Raw genomic sequence first — 7433 nt, 5'->3', positions numbered from 1 at the left:
ATTGGATCCTGGTTCCCTTAAAAAAAAAAGAAACAAAAAAGAAACTATACAGAACATCCTTGAGACAACTGGGGAAATTTGAATATAGTACCAATGTTAAATTCCCTGATTTTGATACTCCTATTGGGTTATTTAAGACAATGTCCGTAGAAAATGCACCCTGTAGTATTTAGAGGCAAGAGAAGCAACTTACTTTCAAATGGTCCAGAAAAAAATCTCTCTATATATGTAGATAGATTTGTAGACAAGAGAATGAAAAGGTAAATGTGACAAAGTGTAAATCATTGGTGACTCCGGGTGAAACATATAGGAACATTCTTTGTACTATCGCTGAAACTTTTATGTAACTTTGAAATTATTTTAAAATAAAAAGTTGCTAAAATAACCTTTACACAGAAGAAAGTAGAACTGATTACATTAGGCCTCCTACATTTTGTTCAATTATCTCTCTCTTTTTTTTTTTTTTTTTTTTTCAGCCACACCATGGCTTGCGGGATCTCAGTTCCCCAGCCAGGGACTGAACCCCAGCCACTGCAGTGAAAGCGCCAAGTCCTAACCACTGGACCGCCAGAACACCAGGGAACTCCTGCCTCAATTACCTCTTAAGTAAACATTTCTAACAGTGATGCAACAAAAGAAAAAAGAGAGAGACGCAATAACTAGCTGCAACACACAATCTTTGAATTTTAAAAAGCTGGGTTTCTCTGGTGGCGCAGTGGTTGAGAGTCCGCCTGCCGATGCAGGGGACGCGGGTTCGAGCCCCGGTCCGGGAAGATCCCACATGCCGCGGAGCGGCTGGGCCCGTGAGCCATGGCCGCTGAGCCTGCGCCTCTGGAGCCTGTGCTCCACAACGGGAGAGGCCACAACAGTGAGAGGCCGCGTACCGCAAAAATAAAATAAAATAAAAAACAGCAGCTCTACGGCTTCCCTGGTGGCGCAGTGGTTGGGAGTTCGCCTGCCGATTCAGGGGACACGGGTTCGTGCCCTGGTCCGGGCGGATCCCACATGCCGCGGAGCGGCTGGGCCCGTGAGCCATGGCGGCTGAGCCTGCGCGTCCGGAGCCTGTGTTCCGCAACGGGAGAGGCCACACAGTGAGAGGCCCGCGTACCGCAAAAAACAAAAACAAAAAAAACAGCAGCTTTAAAAGACATTATTAGGGGACTTCCCTGGTGGTCCAGTGGCTAAGACTCCACGCTCCCAGTTCAGGGGGCCCAGGTTCCATCCCTGGTCGGGGAACTAGATCCCACATGCATGCCACAACTAAGAGATCCGGCATGCGGTAACTAAGACCTGGTGCAACCAAATAAATTAAAAAAAAAAAAAAAAAAGACAATTGGTGAAATTTGAATATGGACTTCATATTATAGTGTATGGATATTAAATTTCCTTAGTAAGATAATGGTATTGTGATTATATTAGAAAATCTTATTCAAAGGAAATGAATGCTGAAGTGTTTAGAGGTTCAGTGTCATGATTTCTGAAACAAATTTGCAAGTTGTTCAGGAAAAAAAGCTATACACACACATATGTACGTATGTATGTATGTATAAAATGAGAGAGCTAGAAAAAGAGGCAAAATGTAACAATAGGTAAATCTCAGTGAGGGTTTGAAATTTATTTTTCCAAAAAAAAATTGTTTTCCTATACAGTCGGAAACCAGAGCTATTATTTAAGTCACTATATTAAGTTGTTATTATTATAATGGACCTAGATCCTGTCCCTTCATATGCTTTCATAGCTCTCAAAGCCTTTCCATCACCTCCACCTCTGCTCTCATCTCACCACCCCAGATTTCCGAGGCCCCTCAACTTGTCTCAGCTGCCAGCTGCCGCTTCCATCCGTTCTCCACACAGCAGCCAGAATAACCTACCCAAGGAATAACATGGTCACTCTGCTGCTTAAAAGCTTTCAATGGCTTTCCAGCACCTTTTCTTATCCTTCAAGACCTTTCTGATCCCTGCTTGACTTTTGACCCCTACGCCCGCCCCCAACACGCACACACACAGACACACACACATATCCAGCCACACTAAATTGCCAGCAGTTTCTGGCACATTTATTGCTCAGTCTCTCTCAGCACTGGGTCTTAGCACCTGCTCATCCCTTCTCTAGGACATCATCTCAGGTCAGGCTGGTTTCAGCTCCTCCTTTAAGACCCATCCAGCTCTGGACTTCCCTGGTGGCGCAGTGGTTAAGAATCTGCCTGACAATGCAGGGGACACAGGTTCTAGCCCTGGTCCAGGAAGATCCCACATGCCGCGGAGCAACTAAGCCAGCGAGCCACAACTATTAAGCCTGCGCTCTAGAGCCTGCGCATCACAACTACGGAAGCCCGCGTGCTACAACTACTGAAGCCCGAGCACCTAGAGCCCGTGCTCCACAACAAGAGAAGCCACCGCAATGAGAAGCCTGCACACCGCAACAAAGAGTAGCCCCCGCTCGCCACAACTAGAGAAAGCCTGCGCACGGCAACGAAGACCCAACACAGCCATAAATAAATAAATAAAAATAAAATAATAGGATCCATCCAGCTCAAACATCACCTCTCCTGGGAATCATCCTCTAACCTGCTCCAAACCTGGACTGTGTACTGCACTTTCCATCTGGTATCATAAATGCATGTTTACCTGTGTGTCCCACGCACTGAGGACTCAGAGGCTGTGAACTGAGGCTTAGCTTCAGATATCTGACTGAGCGTTTAATCAAGGATTCTACAGGAACACACAGAGAGAATAATCTGCTCCTTCCCTATTCCGATTGTTCTGGTTCATCTTTTTTTTTTTTAATTTTTATTGGAGTATAGATGATTTACAATGTTGTGTTAGTTTCAGGTGTACAGCAAAGTGAATCAGTTATGCATATACATATATCCACTCCTTTTTTTTTTAGATTCTTTTCCCATATAGGCCATTACAGAGTATTGGGTACAGTTCCCTGTGCTATACAGTAGGTCCTTATTAGTTATCTATTTTGTGTATAGTAGTGTGTATATGTCAATCCCAATCTCCCAATTTATCCCTCCCCACCTTATCCCCTGGTAACCATAAATTTGTTTTCTACACCTGTGACTCTACTTCTGTTTTATAAATAAGTTCATTTGTGCCCTTTTTTTTAAGATTCCACATGTAAGCAATATCATATGATATTTGTCTTTCTGTGTCTTCCGCGTACTTCACTCAGTATGGCAATCTCTAGGTCCATCCATGTTGCTGCAAATGGTAATCTTTTTTATGGCTGAGTAGTATTCCATTGTATATATGTGCCACATCTTCTTTATCCATTCCTCTGTCGATGGACATTTAGGTGGCTTCCATGTCCTGGCTATTGTAAAGATTGCTGCAATGAACATTGCGGTGCATATGTTCTGGTTCATCTTACCTGCAGTGGCCACAGGCAGGCAACATAGCCTTTGTTTTACAAAGCTACCAAGATGTAGGAGAACTTAAATTGTTTGCCTCTTCCAAACATCCATACCTTCCTCATTTTCATTTCAGAACAAGAAGGAGGCCAGGAGAAAGGGAATTGGGAAGTAGACCCGAGAGCTACCCACAAGACCTGGGCAGTCACAATCATACTCCCCGCCTCCAGCACCCTGCAGATCTTCCATATTTTCCCTCTGCCCTGGCCTACTGGGAGCCAGGCAAACTGGGAAGTCAATAACCCTCAGTACCTGCATCTATAAATCAAGAGGCTGGACTCCAAGTTCTTTTTTTGGGGGGGCGGGCCACACCCCGAAGCTTGATCTTAGTTCCCTGACCAAGGATCAAACCCGGGCCCAAGGCAGTGAAAGCGTGGAGTCCTAACCACTGGACCACCAGGGAATTCCCTCCAAGGTCTTAACTGGTGGCAGATTTGTGTGAGTTGGCTCACTGAGAGTTTTAAGAATTTTAGTTGCCGAGTCAGTTCAGGGCCCCATCATGAAACAGCGGGCATACTCAGAAGGGTATTTAAGGTATGTTTAATGAAAAGGTTATTTACAGAGTCACCGACAAGTTTAAGGGAGCAAATAAGGGATAATGAAACCAGCTAGGACTGGCAACAATGGGGTGAGCTATCACCCCCAGATCTGAAGGGGCAAGGGGAGGGAGCAGTTTGGGATCCCAGAAAGGGTCGTAGCCACCCATAGGAGTGTGGTCTTCAGTAGAGGAACACAGCTAATGTTAAAAAATATCTGGGGACTTCCCTGGTGGTCCAGTGGCTAAGACTCCATGCTCCCAATACAGGGGGTCCGGGTTCAATCCCTGGTCAGGGAACTATATTCCAAATGCCGCGACTAAAGATCCCACATGCTGCATCTAAGACCCAGAGCAGCCAAATAAATAAATATTTTTAAAAAAACATCTGGCAGAGGGGGCTCCCCCACCCCCCATCTCCCCACTGCCAGTCTCCTCCCATCTCCTCTCATCTGCTGGAGCCTCTGATTGCCGGAGAGCAAAGGGGCTTAGGGCGTAGAGTAAGACAGAGAGCGAAGAGCCTTGGAGGGGCACACAGAATATCCAGCACAAATGCCAATACTTAAACATTGGGGAAAGTAAGGTGCAGAGAGCCACATAGTGCATGATGCTGTTTTCATACAACAAAGTCATTTCCCCCTTATATGTGCCCGTAATATGCTTGTATATGATTGCCTAAGCATGAAGCAAGGTAGGGGATTATACATGTGAGATCGTTAATATTTAGTAGCTGGGCAGAGTAGAAAGGGCAGGAGAGAAAGCAATTTAGAAAATAGGATATTTGCTAATATGAATTCAGAGTAATTTAACACAGGAATAATTGTTTAAGAGCACAAAACTGTAACTTCAAGTGAGATAGATCATTGTAGATGCTGTTTCTAATGGCAAGATTTTGGCAACAACCTAAACATTTGGTTCTAGAGTTGGTTAAAATAATCTCGACACAGCCTTTCAAAGAAACACACCCACACTTATGATCAACACAGGTATTTATTACCATGAACAGTGTTTACAAAATATATACAAAATGTCACAGAAAAGTATCATATGTTTATACATTTTTAGAAAGTGGTCTGGGTGGATATGCCCGAATTGTCCATGGTGGTTTTCTGTGGTTGAAGGATTATGAATGGGTTAGTTTTCTTTACTTTCTTTTTCCTTTTTTCTCTTTTTTTTCACTTTTAATTATGTGTATTTTTTTCTAAATCAACTTGCATTAATTCTGTTACAAAAAATAAAGTAAAATATATATCTGAGCTGGTTAAATAGGTGTGGTCAGTTTGTGAAAATTCAGAAAGCCATATACTTTTTGCATTTTTCTATGTGTATTATTAACCTTTGATAAAAATTCTTTCTATCAATATAAAAAAACACACATAAAAAATGTTAGGGGCTTCCGTGGTGGTGCAGTGGTTGAGAGTCTGCCTGCCGATGCAGGGGACGCGGGTTCGTGCCGCGGTGCGGGAAGATCCCACATGCCGCGGAGTGGCTGGGCCCGTGAGCCATGGCCGCTGAGCCTGCACGTCCGGAGCCTGTGCTCCGCAACGGGAGAGGCCACAACAGTGAGAGGCCCGCGTACCGCAAAAAAAAGAAAAGAAAAGAAAAGAAAAATGTTAGAATACAATTTTTTTTATTGAGATGAAAGCCACATGACATAAAATTAACCATTTTAAGTGAACAATTCATTTCGTACATTCACAACATCGTGTAACCACCACCTCTACCTAGTTCCAAGACATTCTCATCACCCCAAAAGGAAAACCCCATACCCATTAGAAGTGACTCCCCAGTCCTCCCTCCTCCCAGCCCCTGGCACCCACCAATCTGCATTCTGTCTCTATGGATTTACCTATTCTGGTTACTTCCTATTAATGGAATGAAAACAATTTTTTGGGGGGGCCACACCGCGAGGCTTGTGGGATCTTAGTTCCCCAACCAAGGACTGAACCCAGGCCCCTGGTAGTGAGAGTGCAGTGTCCTAACCACTGGACAGCCAGGGAACTCCCAAAAACAGAACAATTTTTAAATCAATGGATTTCACATAAAAATTCAAATTTCCAGCTTCTCTTGAACAAAATCTGGCCAAACTAGCCCACATCCCCACAGGGGATATAACTGGCTGAAGCTAAGTAATCATCACCCTTGTTGACAAGGCATGAGCCTACGACTCCACAGTTCCACCCAGCTCTTCTCTCTTCTACGTCACCCTCCTGGCTTCTGGGGCATTTGGGTTTCAAGACCCAGGACTAATGACTACTCAGACCCCCCGCCTTTTAAAAAAATTTTATTTATTTATTTATTTATGGCTGCATTGGTTCTTCTTTGCTGTGCGTGGGCTTTATTTTGAATTTTATTTTATTTATTTTTTATACAGCAGGTTCTTATCAGTTATCTATTTTATACATATTCGTGTATATATGTCAATCCCAATCTCCCAATTCCTCCCACCACCACCACCACCACCCCCTCCGCTTTCCCCCCTTGGTGTTCATACGTTTGTTTTCTACATCTGTGTCTCTATTTCTGACCTGCAAACCGGTTCACCTGGACCATTTTTCTGGGTTCCACATATATGCGTTAATATACGATATTTGTTTTTCTCTTTCTGACTTACTTCATTCTGTATGACAGTCTCTAGATCCATCCACGTTTCTACATATGACCCAATTTCATTCCTTTTTATGGCTGAGTAATATTCCATTGTATATATGTACCATACCTTCTTTATCCATTTGTCTGTCGATGGGCATTTAGGTTGTTTGCGGGCTTTCTTTAGTTGTGGTGAGCAGGGGCTACTCTTTGTTGCGGTGCGTGGGCTTCTCATTGCAGTGGCTTCTCTTGTTCCGGAGCATGGGGGCTTCAGTAGTTGTGGCAGGCAGGCTCTAGAGCGCAGGCTCAGTAGTTGTGGCGCACGGGCTTAGTTGCTCCACGGCATGTGGGATCTTCCCGGACCAGGGCTTAAACCCGTGTCCCCTGCATTGGGAGGCAGATTCTTAACCACCATGCCACCAGGGAAGCCCTCAGACCCCTTTCATCTGTAAAAATCTTGAAGATCTCCAGATGCAGGGAGACACACCAGAAAAAAATGAGAAACTTGGACTGGGAGTAGAGGGAATGAATCCCAACTCTATCACTTATAGTATGAGCCACTTAGCTTCTCCAAGCCTCAGTTTCCTTAACTGTAAAATGGGTATAATAATAACACCTACTTCATAGGGCTGTTATATTAAATGCAAAGCACTGGACACATAGTCACTTCTATTTCTGTATGTACCGAAGACTCATAAGAGCGCTCCCTAATATTCAGAAATGGAAAAAGGGAGTTCAGAGAAGTTAAGCAATATGTTGAAGGCAACACAGCAAATCGGAGGCCAAAGCTAACTCCCCTATTACCCTTGTGAAGAATGAAGGTCAGTGTTCCGAACTGAAGGGTGTCAGATGTTCAAAAGTTTAGGGACTTTGGATGGTGGGGACGCAGGT

The sequence above is a fragment of the Monodon monoceros genome, unplaced genomic scaffold (assembly GCF_005190385.1).
Source record: "Monodon monoceros isolate NGI ecotype Baffin Bay Population unplaced genomic scaffold, NGI_Narwhal_1 Super_Scaffold_1, whole genome shotgun sequence".
NCBI classification, from domain to species: domain Eukaryota; kingdom Metazoa; phylum Chordata; class Mammalia; order Artiodactyla; family Monodontidae; genus Monodon; species Monodon monoceros.
This window is presented reverse-complemented; position numbering follows the sequence as displayed.